At 35.7% G+C, this 19,955-nt stretch overlaps 1 pseudogene; it reads left to right on the plus strand.

Annotated features, from left to right (window-relative positions):
* The first annotated feature begins 10,724 nt into the window (after positions 1 to 10,724).
* Positions 10,725 to 13,643, plus strand: LOC137241753 (uncharacterized; annotated as a pseudogene).
* The last annotated feature ends 6,312 nt before the right edge of the window (positions 13,644 to 19,955 follow it).

A 19,955-nucleotide genomic window follows, 5' to 3' on the forward strand; every position in this document is an offset into this window, starting at 1 on the left:
ATTGTTTATTTTATGTAAAAAAAAATTTGAAAGTTGCAATTGAAGTTCTGAAAGCTCAGGAATTTCAATTTAAGTTCAAAAAATTACAATTGAAGTTCACAATTTTCAATAGAAGTTCAGTAAATTATAATTAAAGCTCAGGAATTTCAACTGCAGTTCAGCAAATTACAACTGAAGTTCAGAAAATTACAATTTAAGTTCAAATATAATTTTCTGAACTACAAACAGAAATTCTGAACTTCCATTTTAATTTTCTGAACTACAAATAGAAATTTTGAGCTTGAATTTAAATTTTCTGAACTTGAATTGAAATTTTTGAACTTAAATTGTAACTTTCGAACCTCAATTGCAGCTTTCTGAACTAAAATAAAAAAGGTATAGCATTAAAATTGACGAATTACAAGTCAACTTACTCAAATTGTGAATTGCCTACTCGCGATTTGATGGTTTACTGCAACCAATAGTTTTATTAGTTCTTCTCTTTTGTTTTCTATATCATTAATTAATTTATTTAAGTTTACCTTAACTTTGTTTGCATACAATCGAATACAATAAAATTTGTATCTATGGGTCACCAACAAGACTGAAAAACTATTCCTTAAGACTTATAGTTAATAATTTACAACTATTATAAATAATGTAATATATTGTAAAAATGTTTAATAAAAGAAATATTAATAGATTTGAATTAAAGAAATATTTTATTTATATAGCAGTATAATCCAAGTAAAAAAACGGTCATAACACTAGTAAAAAGACGGTCATATTAACGTAAAAATACTCGTAAAGTTACAGGTATATAACTCAAAAAATGATTGCCAGAACGTGAATGTAAGAACAGTACAGCATTATAGTTTGTTTACTTTTCGATAACCTAAAACCGTATATGTGTGAGCAGTATGGACAATCACATAAATAGGTACGACGGAATGGACTGGTCACAAATGTTACTGCTGCCCTGTACAAATGCTACTTAGCGATTTACGTGTTCCATCGACACAGCTGTTAGTCATTTTCCTAGTCAATTTACGGGCACATTTTTGCTGGGTTAGGGATACGACTACAGCGATACGACAAACGGCACCAATGACTCCGCTTTTAGTGATTGCTTTTGTGAGGCTGGAGAGCTTACAGAATGGCAAATTGTCTCAAAAGTGGTTTTCGCCCAGTGCGCGGACTTTTAAAAAGAGGATGTTGGTAGACGAAAAATTAAAATAGTAGTAGAAGTCGGTAGATTTTTTTTTTTCAAGAAAATAGCTACAGTTTATATTTGTACAAAACAATTCATAATTTATTGTAAAACAAATAAAGAATATTTCACGGAAATAACACTTTTAAAAAAACATGTAACCAAAACAAAAAAATACATGTAAAATTGCCTCTATAATATTTGCTTTTTTCTTGTATTTCCAGCTTGAAATACTGACGGAAATTTACCGAAACGTCTAATTACAACAACAATTTTCCCCTTGTCCCAAAAATACTGCTACAAAGTAACCGACTTCGGCATATCGTTTACTTCAAATTTTTTTTATTTTCGTTAAAAATTATTCACAAAAAACTGATGAAAGTAGTGCAGGAAAATATGTGTGCTCATTTACTACATTTATTTCATAAACAAATTTATTTTGTTTGAATTTTTGCACACATTTTTCAAAATTCGTTAGTTTGGCTACCCTGAAAAAATCGTGTGACCAAAAACGCACACAGCCACACAAATTTTTGACAGGGGTGACGATTTGGCATGAAAAATTCTCCAAATGAAATAGCATGCTGACAAATTTAGCTTTGCCACAATGTATCGTGGACGTCTCCAACAAATGGAATCAACAACACAATACGCTTCGTTGCCTGGAAATCGAGCACAAATGAAAAAAGTAACCAACTCCAAGAAACCACCAACGGACATGCCTGTAGAAAAGTGGTTAACGAAATCTTACAGCGTAAAGAACAACGTAAAGCTCAGCGACAAGAAACAGCAAAAAGAAATATTGCAGCGGCTCAAGAACGTATGCGTATTATTTCTTTATTGGCCGACAATGGTAAAGGTATCGATACATTTGGCGTAAACGACAATGATTGGGATGTGTATAAATCAATAAATAAGGACAACGAAAGCGGCAGTAAAAGTGATAATCATAAGGTACTTGAATGTGAAAACATTTTACGTCAATATGATCCATCTTTTAAGCTGGAAAGCTCGACTCAAGGCTGAGATATGGCCGAAAACTATCAAGTGAGTACATCAAAGATTTATTTTTTTGTAATTTGCTTTGAAGTGCTCCTTACTTTATGCTCAGTAAAGAGTATCACCAAAAACACGTTCAAAATGTGGCAACCGGGTTAGAATACTTAAAACTATTATTATTAATACAAAATAATTATTTGCAGCATCTACTGGACCAGGTGGGGAAATGACACCACATCCAGTTATACCAAGGTATATACCACAACAGCAACAACAACAGCAACTGGGTTATGCAATGCCACAATACCAGCAGCAACAACCTCCCCAGCCTGGCTATCTGCCAATGCCACAACATCCGGGCTATCCTCTACAGCAACCAGGTGCACCACGTGGTTACATGGGTCAAATGATGCCACCAACACAACCAGGACAGGCGCCGATGCCCAGTCAACCACCCAAGCCGGGTTAACCCCCAATACCCGGACACGTCCGGACGTCCTGTCTATCCACCACAACCTCAACAGCCAGGTTATCAACACAACCTGGACAGGCGCCGATGCCCAATCAACCACCTAAGCCGGGTTAACCCCCAATACCCGGACACGTCCGGACGTCCTGGTTATAATGTATGCTAATACAACTAATATATTTAAAAATTTGCTGATGATTATTTTGATGTTATTTTCTTTAGCAACCACCTGCACCTGTTACTGGTAAATATCAACAGCCGCAACAGTATGATCAAGCCCAAGGCCGTTTAGATCCCGATCAGATGCCAAATCCGAACAGGGTTTATTACCACCATTGGTGACCACAAAATATGTGGTAGATCAGGGTAACTCCTCGCCACGTTACGTTAGGTATCGCTATTCGAAATTAATGTTTTGTTTGGCAATTACATTGATCTTTCTTCTTTGCAGGTCCTCTTTGTATTGCATACCTGCAACAGCTGATTTATTAAAAACAACAGCTTTGTCCATTACACTTACCGTCTAACGAATGGCACGAACGGTTGAGGGTGAATATGAGCCACCCATTATAAATTTTGGTGAATTGGGTCCAATTAGATGTAATCGTTGCCAGGTTCATATGCAATTTGTAGATGCTGGCCGTCGTTACCAATGTCTTATGTGTAAAGTAAAAACAGATGGTAAAAAAATCTTTCACTTTTACTTGTTTTCACTGATCTACATTTTTTCTCAACAGTGCCAACTGTACATTTGCAACATTTGGGCTACACCAGACGGCGTGTCGATAAATATGAATGTCCTGAACGTTTATTGAGTAAATATGAGTTTTTGCGTAAAAAATATGTGGGTACCGATAGCTCTCAAGGTAAAGGGCGAATTAATCGTGACTTTTGACCATAAAGCCATAACCAGATAAAACAGCTGATCGAACCTACCTTATGGAAATCAATGTAATCGATTACATGGATTTCCATAAGGTAGGTGTGTTCAGCTCTTTTATCTGGTTGTGGCATTATGGTTATAAGTCACCATTAATTCGCCCTTAAACCTCAACTCATATTCAACATCAATGCCTCGCAATCAATTGTGGACGCTGTACGCACTACGTTGGGTCTACGCAGTATGGACAAGCATATTGTTGATTCCAGTGGTAAGGCCACAATTTCAAATGATGGTGCAGCCATTATGAAACTATTGGATATTGTGCATCCAGCCGTAAAACTCTAATCGACATCGCCAAATCTCAAGATGCTGAGGTCAGTTTTTTGTTATATTAGAATGTGTAGAATACAAATGTTTCTCTTATCAGGTCGGCGATGGCACCACTTCAGTAGTACTTGAAGCTGGTGAAACCTTAAAACAAGTTAAACCATATGTTGAGTAAGGCGTGCATGCACGTATCATCATTAAAGCTATACGTAAAGCATTATAATTATGCGTGACCAAAATATGACATGGCTGTACATGTCGAAGCGCCAATAAAAGGAACAACAACGTGCTTTATTGGAAAACTTGCTGCCACAGCAATGTCCTCCAAACTTATTCAACAACAAAACGATTTATTTTCTAAAATTGTTGTGGACGCTGTACTTTCCTTTGATGGACCCAACGTCATACAAAAGATGTAAAATCGCATTATTAAATATAGTTTTGGAATTCAAGGCTGAGCGTGATAATTCTGAAAAGTACGTGTTGATAATGTTCAAGAGTATCAGAAAATTGTTGATGCTGAATGGCGTATTCTGTACAATGAACCAGCTAAGTAAGGCGTCAATGTTGTGTTATCTAAACTACCAATTGGTGATGTTGGTACACACTATTTTGCAGATTGTGATATGTTCTGTGCTGTTCGTGTACCAGAAGAAAATTTGAAACGTACAATGAAAGCTTGTGGTGGTGCTGTTATGACTACAGCTAATGATATTAATTCAAGTGTTTTGGGTCAATGTGATTACTTTGAAGATCGTCAAGTTGGTGGTGAACGTTTCAACGTTTTCCAAGGTTTTATAGTGGGTTTGACATTGATTTTATTTTCATAGTTTATAATTATTTAAAGGTTGCGTTAATGTTAGAACATGTACATTAATTTTACGTGGCGGTGCCAAACAATTTTTGGAAGAAACTGAGCTCCGTTGCATGATTCTATAATGATTGTGCGGCGTACAATTAAACATGATTCTGTTGTTGCTGGTAAGTCAAAATACAAATTGAAAAAAATGTCTAATCTTAGGGCCTCATTCTCTATTACAAAACGAACTTTCGTTGCGGATCAGAGACGAATCGCTAGTGTATTTGCACTATGTTAAACGATGGCAATTTATCACTTGACAATTACTTTTGCCTTCCTGTTAGTTAGAAACGTAAAGACCGAACAAAAATGATAGAGAATACCATTGCTAGACGAAATCGTTTGAGGCGAATCGTTCTGAGCTATCGTTCGAAATACAGAATGAAGCCTTTAATTTGTTAAGTAATATAGTGAAAAGATTGTGTCCAACTCCCGAAGAAAAAAACTATAAAATTTGTGTCAGTGAAATGATAATTATTGCTTTTGGTTGTTAGTTTTGAGGCATCGTCTTCGAGTGCCTTCTGATCGTATATGCCGGTTCTTTTGCATCCTTTTACATGCATAAAGTGCCGTTGAAGCCTTCCTCACCCTCTCCTCCACGTTGAGTTTCCATGACAGCTTACTGTCTAGGATTATTCCTAAATATTTTGTGCACGGTTTCTCCCGTAGGGTCGCCCCTTCTAACTTAGGTAGTTTGTACCTCTTTGTAAACAAGACCATATGCAACGTCATCTGCGTAAACCGTAAGTTTTGCTGGTCCCTCGTAGAATCCCCTGAGCAGTTGGTTAATGACCAGCGTCGACAGCAGAGGTGATAGCACCCCTCCCTGCGGAGTGCCTCTGTCCACTAATTTCGTGGCCGCGTACAATCCCCATTGCGATGTAATCTTACTGCAGTTTAACATGCAGTCGATCCATCTGGGTAAGGCTGGATGTACTTTAACGTATTTAAGACCATCCATAATCGCCCATTTAGAAACACTCTTGAAAGCCCCGGCAATGTTTAAGAAGACTTCTAGAGCATATTCCTTATATTCCAGGGCTTTTTCTATGCTTATTACCATCATATGCAATGCCGTGTCTACTGACTTGCCTTTGGTGTACGCCTGTTGTGTTATGGAGAGCAAAGAATTTGAGCAGAAATGATGTTAAGCTATTGGGTCTATAATCTTTGGGATACACGTGACCTATCTTCCCCGCCTTTGGTAGGAAAGCTACACGAGCAATTATGCAAGAGTGCGGTACATAATTCAGCCTTATGCACCCGTCGAATCACTCATCTTCTCGGGAAAAGCCGGCGTGCACCTCCGATAAAGTTGGAGTCTTAGCGTTATCTCCCTTTGGCTTATCTCCTACTTCCGTAGTTGGAATTGGAACTTCCCTCTGACTCGCAACCTTCGAGGTAGTTGCTACCTCGCTATTGGGGCCCATCTGTCTTACAGGTTTGGGCCTACTTGTCTTGTCTATGTGACTGCTTTGCCTCGCGGCTTGTCGCCTTCCGCCGAACGTTGCCTCTTCATTCTACGGTTCGACGCTTCTTCCTCGTACCGTTTGCAGAACCGATGGTTTCTAGCAGCATACCTTTTGAACTGCCTTCGACCTACTTCTACCGCCTCATGGGCCCATGCCAAGCGCTCGCTTTCCTTTTCTGTTGGGTCGACCACTGCTCCCAGGAGTTGGACCATTCTTAGTGCTGCACGGTACTGCGAGAGAGCTCTTTTACTTCCCCTGCTCCGTACCCTTCTCCACTCTTCTACTCATTTGTGTGCTTTTCCAGCACGGAGTTCTCTCGCTCGCCGAGTCCGACGCATCGCTTAATGCGTATTCGTCGTCCTTGGCTTGCGACTCAGTCCTCTTATCATCCTCCTTATTACAATTTGGTAAAGAGTCGTTCAACTTGGTCGTACGACCAGTATTATATACGGGGAAAGAACCGTCAGCCACAGCAGCGCCTCTTACTGTGGTAAGACCATCAATACTTCCCGAGGTGGTCTGGTATCGGGAAGGCTCCGTTCGAATACAGCCGAATTTATCCCCTGGCTGCAAATTGTATAATAGGCACGGTCCGCATAACACCCTGGATTAGGGGGTTGGCAGTTCTTGGTCACCGGCATCCCGCCGCCCTCCTAAGAGGCAAAACGGTGTAGATGCCAGTCCTAAATAGCTCCGCCTCATAATCAGGCGCTATGAAGATCGGCTAAGCCCTCACACCAACGACGAGGTGCCTACCCTAGTGAGGGAGAGATTGGGGAGATAGCTGTTTATTTTATTACAAAGCTCATCGATGTAGGAAGCAATTACATAGGTGTAGAAGCAATAGTGACTCCTTCTGGTGGTAAAGGTAGCTATTGATATGTAGAAGTTAAACAGAAATTTGATGAATATGAGTTTTTTTAAGTTATTGCAAAAAAAGCGTTGAGGATTTTTAATATCTTACGAGGTACCTTTATACTTGTTTCTAAGAATGAAGAATGAGACCTGTTCAAACTTCGCTATACTTTAACATACAATAATTTACCCTATTTTAAAACAACTATCATTTTTTGATTTTATTAAATTTTATAAAATGTTTCTTCCTCTACAGTTCCATTTCCGTATTGGATAGTAAATATGGCTTTCGCATTTTCTCCATCAATAACTGTGACAAGGTGGAAGAAATCTATGCGCGTAAATCGCAACATATTATCTTGGTCGAGCGTTTCTTCAATAGCTCTCTAGTGGTGATGGTGACAGCAGAGAAACCCAACTGTTTACAAATGTTACACTTCAAAAAGAATCAAAATATCTGCTTCTACGGCTCAAATACCCACAGTATATGAATGAATCGAACGCACCCAATTGTCTGCCTAACGGATAGTATACATATCCCTCAACGAACTGGGTCTGAATACTGAAACAGTACACATACTCAAAATCGATGAGAAGGCTGTGATGATGGTATAGGGTGAGTTGTTGAGTAACATACGAAAACCACTTTAACCCATCTATATATTTGCATTACAGCTAAAGCTTTACAAACAGCAAAAATTGCTGGCGCCAAGCAATTGAAAAAGGCAGTGAAGCATTCATCACACTGTGCGGATGGTGCAAAGTTAGAAACTGCTGGTGTAACTGCTGCCACCGACACAACGGTCATCTCTACTTCGCCGGGTAACGGCTCGTCCGACTATCTATCGAACACAGTATAATCATATCTTTTGCCAACATAGGTTAGCGATGTGCTTACGCAGGACTGTGCCTTCGCTACTATATGATGAATGTCAATACCCACGAATGGCTATTGCAGCGCGCGATTGACCAACAAGACGACGGCGCAGTATGGATAAAGAACGTTTGACTGCCGCAGCGAGAGCGTAAACAATTTTTGTTTGAACATGAAAAAGGATTATGCATTTTTTTACTGGTTTAGTGTAGGCTGTTTTGGCGACGTTTGAAGTGTGAAATTTATTAAAATTTTAATTTGATAGTAACTTTAAAATAAATAACGCTTAAGTTTTGTAAGCATTTAATTATTATGAATATAATATAATGTAATATAATAATATTTTTCTATGTACAGTGCAGGCCACTTAGACGACGCTGCAACAATATAGCTCAAAGCAATTAATATATTTTTTATGTTGTTATTAAAGTACTTATTTCTTTTTTATATCAACCAATTAAGCGAGTTTATGTTATTATTAAAGTACTTACTTCTTTTTTATATGAACTGTATTAATTTAAGTTGCAATTTCATGTACATATATAATAAGGGATGTCGTGATACGATTGCTGTCGGAATTAGATTTGAACCCAATCAATACTCCTGCTAAGGGTTGTAGAATTATTGCTTGAATGATTAGATTTAGAACAATAATAAGTCTGATTCAATTACTAGTCGTACATTTTTAAGTTCATCAATTACGACAGCAATCGGATTCCACGACACCTTTGAATATTATTGATCTGAAAAAAAGAGTAAACCTAATCTGAATTTCCACTGAGCTTTAAGTTGTAGATTATTCAAATAATTGGAGTTTTTTCTAAAGCTTAAAATTATTTTCTGCTCGCTTAGAAAAGATTTCAATTGGAAAACAAAAACCAATTAAGCGAGTTTATTATTAAAGTACTTACTTCTTTTTTACATGAACTGTATTAATTTAAGTTGCAATTTCATGTACATATATAATAATATTGAAAATAATAAATATTGAAAATAAAATTTTTTTGGTTGATATCAAAGAGGATAAATATAATAAGAGCCGTCACTCGTTATTTTTTAGGCATTTACTCGATGTAAACTGTGAGGTAGTCGCTACTTTTATTTTATGAGGGACATTTTTGAATTGCTTTCCATTTATCCATGCGGTGTTGTCACTTTATGCAAACGTCTTTTTTGGAAATAGAATTAAATAATTAATTAAATACAGTCGGAAAAATAAACACAAATACCCCATTAAAATATATAGAAAACATTTATAAACATCTCGCCCAAAAAAAAAGTAGCGACTACCTCATAGTTTACATCGAGTAAATGCCTAAAAAATAACGAGTGATGGCTCTTATTATACCCTGCAAAAATCGTGTGACCAAAAACGCACACAACCACACGAATTTTTGACAGAGGTGACGATTTGGAATGAAAAATTGTGCAAATGAAATAGCATGCTGACAAATTTGCTTTCCCACAATGTATCGTGCTCTCTCGCACCTAGTATTTTCATAGGGATAGCAAAATACGTCATTTTTGCGTGCAAAAAAATCCGCCATTTCTAATTCAGCCGAGACAGCAAGACAAATCGATTTTTTGGTTAATTTTTTCAACCTGTATTTACTACATTTTGCAGAAATTAATATACGCATTCTTTAATATTTTTTGGTCTACTAAAGTGTGTTTTGCAAAAAAAAACTCATATCAATGTGTGCATCTTTATAAAGAAAAAGTGAAATATGTAATTGCATAGTATAAATAATCGTGAGCAATTCTAATGCAGAATAGTAAATTTTAATTTCCACATACATACAAGAAAAAAATTCTTGTTACAGTGCTTATATGGATCTACTTACAAAATACATACCATTAAGATTTATTATCCAAAATTGAAAAAAATTATTAGAAAATTCGGTGTAAAAAACGGCGGTAATAGTCTAGTTGAGGGGTCGACTGCTAATACGCTACCAAAAATATCGAGAGAGGTGTCAAACGACGCGTCTTGACATCAGTATTAATAATCCGAAGGCGGAAAATAAAAATATTAACTCGTTCAAAAGATATTAACTAAAAACCGAAAAAAGACGCGCGGGTACCTCCGAAACCGGGGGTGGGATCCATAGTATTTTTGGGCAGAACACCTTTCTTATAAAAATAACCCTGGGCTACGCCATGCCAAGTCCGGGTGTGTGTTTTTTTTTTTTTTTTTGGGGTTTGGTTGAATGGCACGGACGCTAGTCCATAACGCCAGGTTGTATGTCAGATTGTTGTATATGTAATTTTAGCTCCACTAATACACAATGGTAGTACCAAGGTGGCCAGAACCATGTGTAGCAGCTTGCAATTTGGTATTAATTATTATAATTGTTCGTATTTTCAATTAGGGTTGGTTTTTATTTGGCACCACGCCATGTTATATTCAATTTGATTTAATGTTTTACTCCAAGTACGATAAATTTTAAGTTTTTCAACTATTTTTAATAATTTTTTGTCATTTCCATTCCCTCACTATCCGCCATTTTGTTCTCAACAGCATGAATAGCGTCCTTTTTCTTTTCCGCCATCGGATTATTGTTCTCGAGATTAATACGCGTCTTTTGACACCTCTCTCGATATTTTTGGTAGCGTATTAGCAGTCGACCCCTCAACTAGACTATTACCTAAAATAGCCTCTCTTGTTGAGATACCCATCCATGGTCTCTATTAATTATTGTGACGGAGGTGTGTTTGCAGCAGCAAAGTGAACCCAAACAGTGTAGGTCGTGGTGGTTGTTGTTCGTGGTCCGCATCAACTGGACCAGGTGGGGCAATGACGCCACATCCAGTTATACCAAGGTATATACCACAACAGCAACCAGGTAATCCAATGCCACGATAGCAGCTGCAACAACCTCCCCAGGCTGGCTATCATCGTTGATTTATAAAAAAACAGTGTCATGCATCTTTAATACTTAAATATATTCGTCTGTTGAAACAGTTTCCACGATTAACTGTTCAACGAAAGCAGCAGCTCAGCGTATGCCACCACAATGAACAGCTGATAACAAAAACGTGGATGCACAGCAGTTTAAGGCCAAAATGGAAGTGGGGAAATAGCTGAAAATAAGGTAAATATATGTTTCGCGTTATCAACAAAATCGCCCTAAATGTTATGAATTAACAGATCGCTACGAACGACAAAGCATCCGAACGTGTGATCAAAGAAAGCACTACAGAAATTATTGCCGGCGGGGCCGTATTCTACAATTCAGTACAAGAATTTAATCGTGATTTAAGTATTTCAGTACTTAGTGTATACTCAAAGCGGTTGATAAGAGAGCGGGAAGCGGCGGCGCATAAAAATGCACAAAATACAAACGAAAGCAATGCTAATGACAAGAAACCATACACGGCTGGTGTAAAATATGACGATGGACTGCGAATATTGGAAGCGCTTGCTGCAGCAGGTTTACGTAGCATACGTTATGCAAAAGAAGTAGCAGGCGTGCGTGAAATTGTTGCAAATGATCTATCTAAGGTGGCAGTAGATTCCATTAGCGTAAATATGCGACACAATGGAGTGGAACATTTAATTGTGCCAAGCGAAGGGTATGCAATGTAGGTTTGATATACGAATCAATAACTAGTGATTTAACTGTAATAATAATAAAATTCGCAATAGGACTCTCATGTACCTTTGAACTTCATATGAGAAGCGTTTCGATGTTATAGACCTAGATCCTTATGGTTGTCCGAATCGCTTTCTGGATGGCGCTATGCAATCACTGACGAGTGGGGGTTTATTACTTGTAACTGCGACTGATATGGCTGTGCTGGCTGGCAATACGCCTGAAACCTGCTATGCCAAATGTAGTTCTGTGCCTTTGCGTATGAAATTCTGCCATGAGATGAGATTGCGTATACTATTGCATTGCATTGAAACGCACGCTAATCGTTATGGAAAATATATTGAGCCACTTTTGAGCATTTCTGCCGATGTTGTGCATAGTAGTCAAGCGAAGTGTAAATATAGCATGAGGTTGGTATACAGCATTTTGGCCTTTTACCACAATCCAATTACGTACCATATCTTTATATTATGAACACAGCAAACAATCAATGATATTTCAATGCATTGGTTGTGATACCTATACGCTACAGCCTATGGGTATTGTTAAAAGCAAGATCTCAGATAAAGGCAATGCGGAAGTAAAATGCGGTATATATGCGGTAATATATACCTATAATTAAAAATTAATACAAACAATATTTAACAATAACTTTGCTAGAAGCACGCGCAGCTCCTCGTGTAGCGAATATGGATCAACACGAAAGTAACGTTGCTGTTAGCGGAAATGCAATGAACAAAATATTTGAAATGGAGGATGATGTAAATAAATCTAACAATGCAAACACTATAAAGAGGATTCCTTATAATTTTTCAACGAAGGCATCTTGTGACGAAACTATATTCGAATGCCAACAGCAACGTACGTCTGATGAAAGTTGTATGGCTTTGGAAAAAATGTGTGATAAAACAACATCCGATCCTGACAGCACACTATTTAAGTACATACATAGCGAGAACAAGGATATGGTTATAGAAGATGCTAAAAAGCGCAGCGCCGATGGAAACTATTTTAAAACCCCTTGTAAACAAGGTAAGTGAATATACAACATATTGAAAGTTGATAAGATTGTGTGGTTTAAATTTAATAATATAATTTTAGAACTACAAGAAATAGATGAAGAAGCACAATCATTGCAACGTCTATTGCATGACTTATGCGTACAGGAGTAGCATCAATTGGATAATGAAACTCCTTTAAAAAGTATTGATGTAACACTCCTAGAAGATATTGAAGCGCCATCTAAAATGTGGGACTCCACAATAGTGGGCGATACCACTTTACAAACTTCACCTTTGAAAATGGTGAGACTTCTCAGACCATCTACTATACTAGAGGAAAATTGCGAAGATCAGTCTAATAGTTCTTTGGGTGGTGATGATGTATCATCACACATAAGCTTTCAAAGCGCTCAAAAAGGCAGTGAAACTTCAGCGACAACAAGCTGTTATGAAACAGCACATGACCCCACAGGCGCAAGTGCACACAGGAAAGTTTCACATTATACCCAAAGCGAGTCCTCCGAAGAATCGCATGAACTGTAAAAAAGTATAACATTGATAAACCTAGATAACACACTAGAGCCGCCAGCAAATGAGCATGCAACTGTCACTGAACTTATCACCAATGATAATAAAAATATGCATGGCAGTGAAAAACTCTTTTCCATCGCGTCCTTTGATGATTATTCAGGAGTAATTGAGTTGTCGGATGATGAGTCAGACGAAACGGGCGGAAATTTAAAGAAAAGTGTCTTTATTAAAGAGGAGAAAGAACAACAACAGAAGGAAATTGCAATAGAGCCAATAGCACGAAATGCGGAAAGCATGTTCAGTAATTACCATAACAAAAGTTCTATTGACTTTGAAGAATCATTTGAAAATGATAAAGAAAATCGTAGTTTGTTCAATGAGAGTACCGAAAAATCATTGCACGTCAATGATACCATGGAAGAAGTTGAGTACATGCTGAAAAAAGGTATGCAGTATATGCAAGCCGCTGAACCTACAACAAAACTGGGTAATCTGTCGCCAACCGTAAATGAAACCCAAATGGTGGTGAAACCATTACAGGAACGTATTCGCCGAAAAAGCAAAAAGCAACTGTGGCTCGCCAGCTAAAAAGTTTATCAATGGAAAACCTACAGCTGTTGTAACAGGCACTAAAGGTATGCAGGCAAGAGTTTTTATTTTTATAATCATTTGTTGGATTAATCCTAAAGACCTTATGAAGTCATACCATATCTCATTAAAGATGTTGATGTTGTAGCGATAAAGACACTCGAAGGTGTTAGGGAGTGTTAACGATGTAGATGGTCCTTTTTCGGATATAGATGCGTACACTCCGGTAACAAGCACTATTATCCCCAGTGCATTAGGGGGCTTAGAATATAGACGCGGCAGGTCTGCCGGTTGGAGGAGGCGACTAAAAAAAAAAGTTGAGGATTTTTAATATCTTATCAGGTACCTTCGTACATGTTTCTAAGAATGAAGATTAAAACCTATTCAAACTTCGCTTTACTTTAACATACAATAATTTACCCCATTTTGACACAACTATCATTTTTTGATTTTATTAAATTTTATAAAATGTTTCTTCCTCTACAGTTCAATTTACTTATTAGATGATAAAGATGGCTTCGCATTATCTCCATCAGTACCTGTGACAAGATGGCCACAGCGTGACTCGGATCGTCTCTTCAATAGCTCTCTAGTGGTGATGGTGACAGCAGAGAAACCCAACTGTTTATAAATGTTACACTTCAAAAAAAATCAAAATATTTGCCATTGCGCCTACGGCTCAAATACCTACAGTATATGAATGAATCGAACGCACCTAATTGTCTACCTAGCGGATAGTATACATAATTAAATCGAAAATATTGCACCAAACGAACTAGGTCTGAATACTGAAACAGTACACATATTCAAAATCGATGAGAAGGCTGTGATGATGGTAAAGGGTGAGTTGTTGAATACCATACGAAAACCACTTTAACCCACCTATATATTTGCATTACAGCTAAAACTTTCCAAACAGCAAAAATTGCTGGCGCCAAGCAATTGGAAAAGGCAGTGAAGCATTCATCACACTGTACATATGGTGCAAAGTTAGAAAATGCTGTTGTAACTGCTGCCACCGACACAACGGTCATCTCTACATCGCCGAGTAGCGGCCCGTCCGACTATCTATCGAAGACAGTATAATCATATCTTTTGCCAACAGAGGTTAGCGATGTGCTTGCACAGGAAAAGATTTCAATTGAACCCAATTAAGAGAGTTTATTTATTATTAAAGTACTTATTTCCTTTATATCAACAGTATTAATTTAAGTTGCAATTTCATGTACATATATAATAAGGGATGTGATACGATTGCTGTCGGAATTGGATTTGAAACCAATCAATACTCCTGCTATGGGTTGCAGAATTATTGCGTGAATGATTAGATTTAGAACAATAATAAGTCTAACTCAATTACTAGTCATACATTTTTAAGTTCATCAATTACGACAGCAATCGGATTCCACGACACCTTTGAATATTCTTGATCTGAAAAAAGAGTAAACCTAATCTGAATTTCTACTAAGCTTTAAGTTGTAGATTATTCAAATAATTGGAGTTTTTTTTAAAGCTTAAAATTATTTTCTGTTCGCTTGGAAAAGATTTCAATTGGAAAACAAAAACCAATTAAGAGAGTTTATTTATTATTAAAATACTTACTTTTCTTTATATCAACTGTATTAATTTAAGTTACAATTTCATGTACATATATAATAAGGTATGTCGTGATACGATTGCTGTTGGAATTAGATTGGAAACGAATCAATACTCCTGTTAAGGGTTGCAGAATTATTGCTTGAATGTTTAGATTTAGAACAATAAAAGTCTGACTCAATTACTAGTCCTACATTTTTAAATTCATATTTTACTTTACTTTATTACTTTCAAATTCAATTACGACAGCAAACGGATTTCACGACACCTTTGAATATTCTTCACCTGAAAAAAAGAGTAAATTTAATCTGAATTTCTAATTAGCTTTAAGTTGTAGATTCAAAATTATTTTCTGTTCGCTTGGAAAAGATTTCAATTGGAACACGAAAACCAATTAAGCGAGTTTATTTGTTATTAAAATACTTACTTTTCTTTATATGAACTGTATTAATTAAATTACAATTTCATGTTCATATATAATAAGGTATGTCGTGATACGATTGCTGTCGGAATTAGATTTGAAACCAATCAATACTCCTGCTAAGGGTTGCAGAATTATTGCTTGAATGATTAGATTTAGAACAATAATAAGTCTGACTCAATTACTAGTCCTACATTTTTAAATTCATATTTTACTTTATTACTTTCAAATTCAATTACGACAGCAATCGGATTTCACGACACCTTTGAATATTCTTGATCTGAAAAAAAGAGTAAATCTAATCTGAATTTCTAATTAGCTTTAAGTTGTAGATTTAAATTGATTCAAATAATAGGAGTTTTTTCTAAAGCTTAAAATTATTTTCTATTTGCTTGGAAAAGATTTCAATTGGAAAACAAAAACCAATTAAGCGAGTTTATTTGTTATTAAAATACTTACTTTTCTTTATATGAACTGTATTAATTTAAGTTACAATTTCATGCGCATATATAATAAGGGATGTCGTGATACGATTGCTGTCGGAATTAGATTTGAAACCAATCAATACTCCTGCTAAGGGTTGCAGAATTATTGCTTGAATGATTAGATTTAGAACAATAATAAGTCTGACTCAATTAATAGTCGTACATTTTTAAGTTCTTCAATTACGACAGCAATCGGATTCCACGAATATTCTTGATCTGAATTTCTACTAAGCTTTAAGTTGTAGATTATTCAAGTAATTGGAGTTTTTTGTAAAGCTTAATATTATTTTTTTGCTCGCTTAGAAGAGATTTCAACTGGAAAACTAAAACCAATTAAGAGAGTTTATTTATTATTAAAATACTTACTTTTCTTTATATCAAGTGCATTAATTTAAGTTACAATTTCATGTACATATATAATAAGGTATGTCGTGATACGATTGCTGTTGGAATTAGATTTGAAACCAATCAATACTCCTGCTAAGGGTTGCAGAATTATTGCTTGAATGATTAGATTTAGAACAATAATAAGTCTGACTCAATTACTAGTCCTACATTTTTAAATTCATATTTTACTTTACTTTATTACTTTCAAATTCAATTACGACAGCAATCGGATTTCACGACACCTTTGAATATTCTTGATCTGAAAAAAAGAGTAAATCTAATCTGAGTTTATAATTAGCTTTAAGTTGTAGATTTAAATTGATTCAAATAATAGGAGTTTTTTCTAAAGCTTAATATTATTTTTTTGCTCGCTTAGAAGAGATTTCAATTGGAAAACAAAAACCAATTAAGCGAGTTTATTTATTATTAAAGTTCTTCTCTTTTATATGAACTGTATTAATATAAGTCCCAATTTCGTGTACATATATAATAATATTGAAAATAATAAATATTGAAAATTCAATTTTTTTGGTTCATATTTTATTCATATGGCTGCTCCAAGTAAAGTAAATCTGCAGGTAAAATTCACGTTATATGGCGGTTATATAAATGGTAAAATCGCAATAAAATTGATTGTCAAATGACTCGAAAATGTAGTGTGAAATGACGGAGAATTGACCGCGATTTGACGAGCATTGTGACGTGTGTGAGCAGCACAGTACTATGCTCACATCCTATAGGTGGGAGCGGAATGCACGATCACATTAGGAACGAAACGGAAAATTTGGTCACATAATCCGCCCATGCAAATGTGACTATGAATATAACCGCTGGGAAAAGTCACAATGACCGTAAAATGACCAGTCACATGACGTGGAGCGTTTTTGCGGGGAATTTATCCTCTTTGTTGGTATTTTATCCATGTGGCTGCTCCAAAGAGGATAAATATAATAAGAGCCGTCACTCGTTATTTTTTAGGCATTTACTCGATGTAAACTATGAGGTAGTCGCTACTTTTTTTTTGGCGAGATGTTTATAAATGTCGTCTATACATTTTAATGGGATATTTGTGTTTATTTTTCCGGCTGTATTTAATTAATTATTTAATTCTCTTTCCAAAAAAGACGTTTCCATAAAGTGACAACACCGCATGGATAAATGGAAAGAAATTAAAAAATGTCCCTCATAAAACAAAAGTAGCGATTACCTCACAGTTTACATCGAGTAAATGCCTAAAAAATAACGAGTGACGGCTCTTATTATATTTATTCTCTTTGACCAAAGAGAATGATTAGATTTAGAACAATAATAAGTCTGACTCAATTAATAGTCGTACATTTTTAAGTTCTTCAATTACGACAGCAATCGGATTCCACGAATATTCTTGATCTGAATTTCTACTAAGCTTTAAGTTGTAGATTATTCAAGTAATTGGAGTTTTTGTAAAGCTTAATATTATTTTTTTGCTCGCTTAGAAGAGATTTCAACTGGAAAACTAAAACCAATTAAGAGAGTTTATTTATTATTAAAATACTTACTTTTCTTTATATCAAGTGCATTAATTTAAGTTACAATTTCATGTACATATATAATAAGGTATGTCGTGATACGATTGCTGTTGGAATTAGATTTGAAACCAATCAATACTCCTGCTAAGGGTTGCAGAATTATTGCTTGAATGATTAGATTTAGAACAATAATAAGTCTGACTCAATTACTAGTCCTACATTTTTAAATTCATATTTTACTTTACTTTATTACTTTCAAATTCAATTACGACAGCAATCGGATTTCACGACACCTTTGAATATTCTTGATCTGAAAAAAAGAGTAAATCTAATCTGAGTTTATAATTAGCTTTAAGTTGTAGATTTAAATTGATTCAAATAATAGGAGTTTTTTCTAAAGCTTAATATTATTTTTTTGCTCTCCTAGAAGAGATTTCAATTGGAAAACAAAAACCAATTAAGCGAGTTTATTTATTATTAAAGTTCTTCTCTTTTATATGAACTGTATTAATATAAGTCCCAATTTCGTGTACATATATAATAATATTGAAAATAATAAATATTGAAAATTCAATTTTTTTGGTTCATATTTTATTCATATGGCTGCTCCAAGTAAAGTAAATCTGCAGGTAAAATTCACGTTATATGGCGGTTATATAAATGGTAAAATCGCAATAAAATTGATTGTCAAATGACTCGAAAATGTAGTGTGAAATGACGGAGAATTGACCGCGATTTGACGAGCATTGTGACGTGTGTGAGCAGCACAGTACTATGCTCACATCCTATAGGTGGGAGCGGAATGCACGATCACATTAGGAACGAAACGGAAAATTTGGTCACATAATCCGCCCATGCAAATGTGACTATGAATATAACCGCTGGGAAAAGTCACAATGACCGTAAAATGACCAGTCACATGACGTGGAGCGTTTTTGCGGGGAATTTATCCTCTTTGTTGGTATTTTATCCATGTGGCTGCTCCAAAGAGGATAAATATAATAAGAGCCGTCACTCGTTATTTTTTAGGCATTTACTCGATGTAAACTATGAGGTAGTCGCTACTTTTTTTTTGGCGAGATGTTTATAAATGTCGTCTATACATTTTAATGGGATATTTGTGTTTATTTTTCCGGCTGTATTTAATTAATTATTTAATTCTCTTTCCAAAAAAGACGTTTCCATAAAGTGACAACACCGCATGGATAAATGGAAAGAAATTAAAAAATGTCCCTCATAAAACAAAAGTAGCGATTACCTCACAGTTTACATCGAGTAAATGCCTAAAAAATAACGAGTGACGGCTCTTATTATATTTATTCTCTTTGACCAAAGAGGATAAATATAATAAGAGCCGTCACTCGTTATTTTTTAGGCATTTAATCGATGTAAACTATGAGGTAGTCGCTACTTTTTTTTTGGCGAGATATTTATAAATGTCTTCTATACAATTTAATGGGGTATTTGTGTTTATTTTTCCGGCTGTATTTAATTAATTATTTAATTCTCTTTCCAAAAAAGACGTTTGCATAAAGTGACAACACCGCATGGATAAATGGAAAGCAATTCAAAAATGTCCCTCATAAAACAAAAGTAGCGACTACCTCACAGTTTACATCGAGTAAATGCCTAAAAAATAACGAATGGCGGCTCTTATTATATTTATTTTCTTTGGTAGAAGTGGTAGAAAATGAAAATGGGTCAAAAAGTTGGTAGATCTATCCAGCAAAAATGTACCCGTAAATTGACCAGTAAAATGACTAATATCTGTGTTGATGGAACACATAAATCGTTAAGTAGCATTTGTACAGGGCGTTGGGCCCTTTTGTGACCAGTAGCCCGTTTCTATAACCTTGCGTTATAACAACGAACGATTTGCTATCGCAATGCTCGTATCACTTTCGATATGAAAAGT

This window comes from Eurosta solidaginis, chromosome 2 (genome assembly GCF_040869045.1).
Source record: "Eurosta solidaginis isolate ZX-2024a chromosome 2, ASM4086904v1, whole genome shotgun sequence".
In the NCBI taxonomy this organism is placed as follows: Eukaryota; Metazoa; Arthropoda; class Insecta; order Diptera; family Tephritidae; genus Eurosta; species Eurosta solidaginis.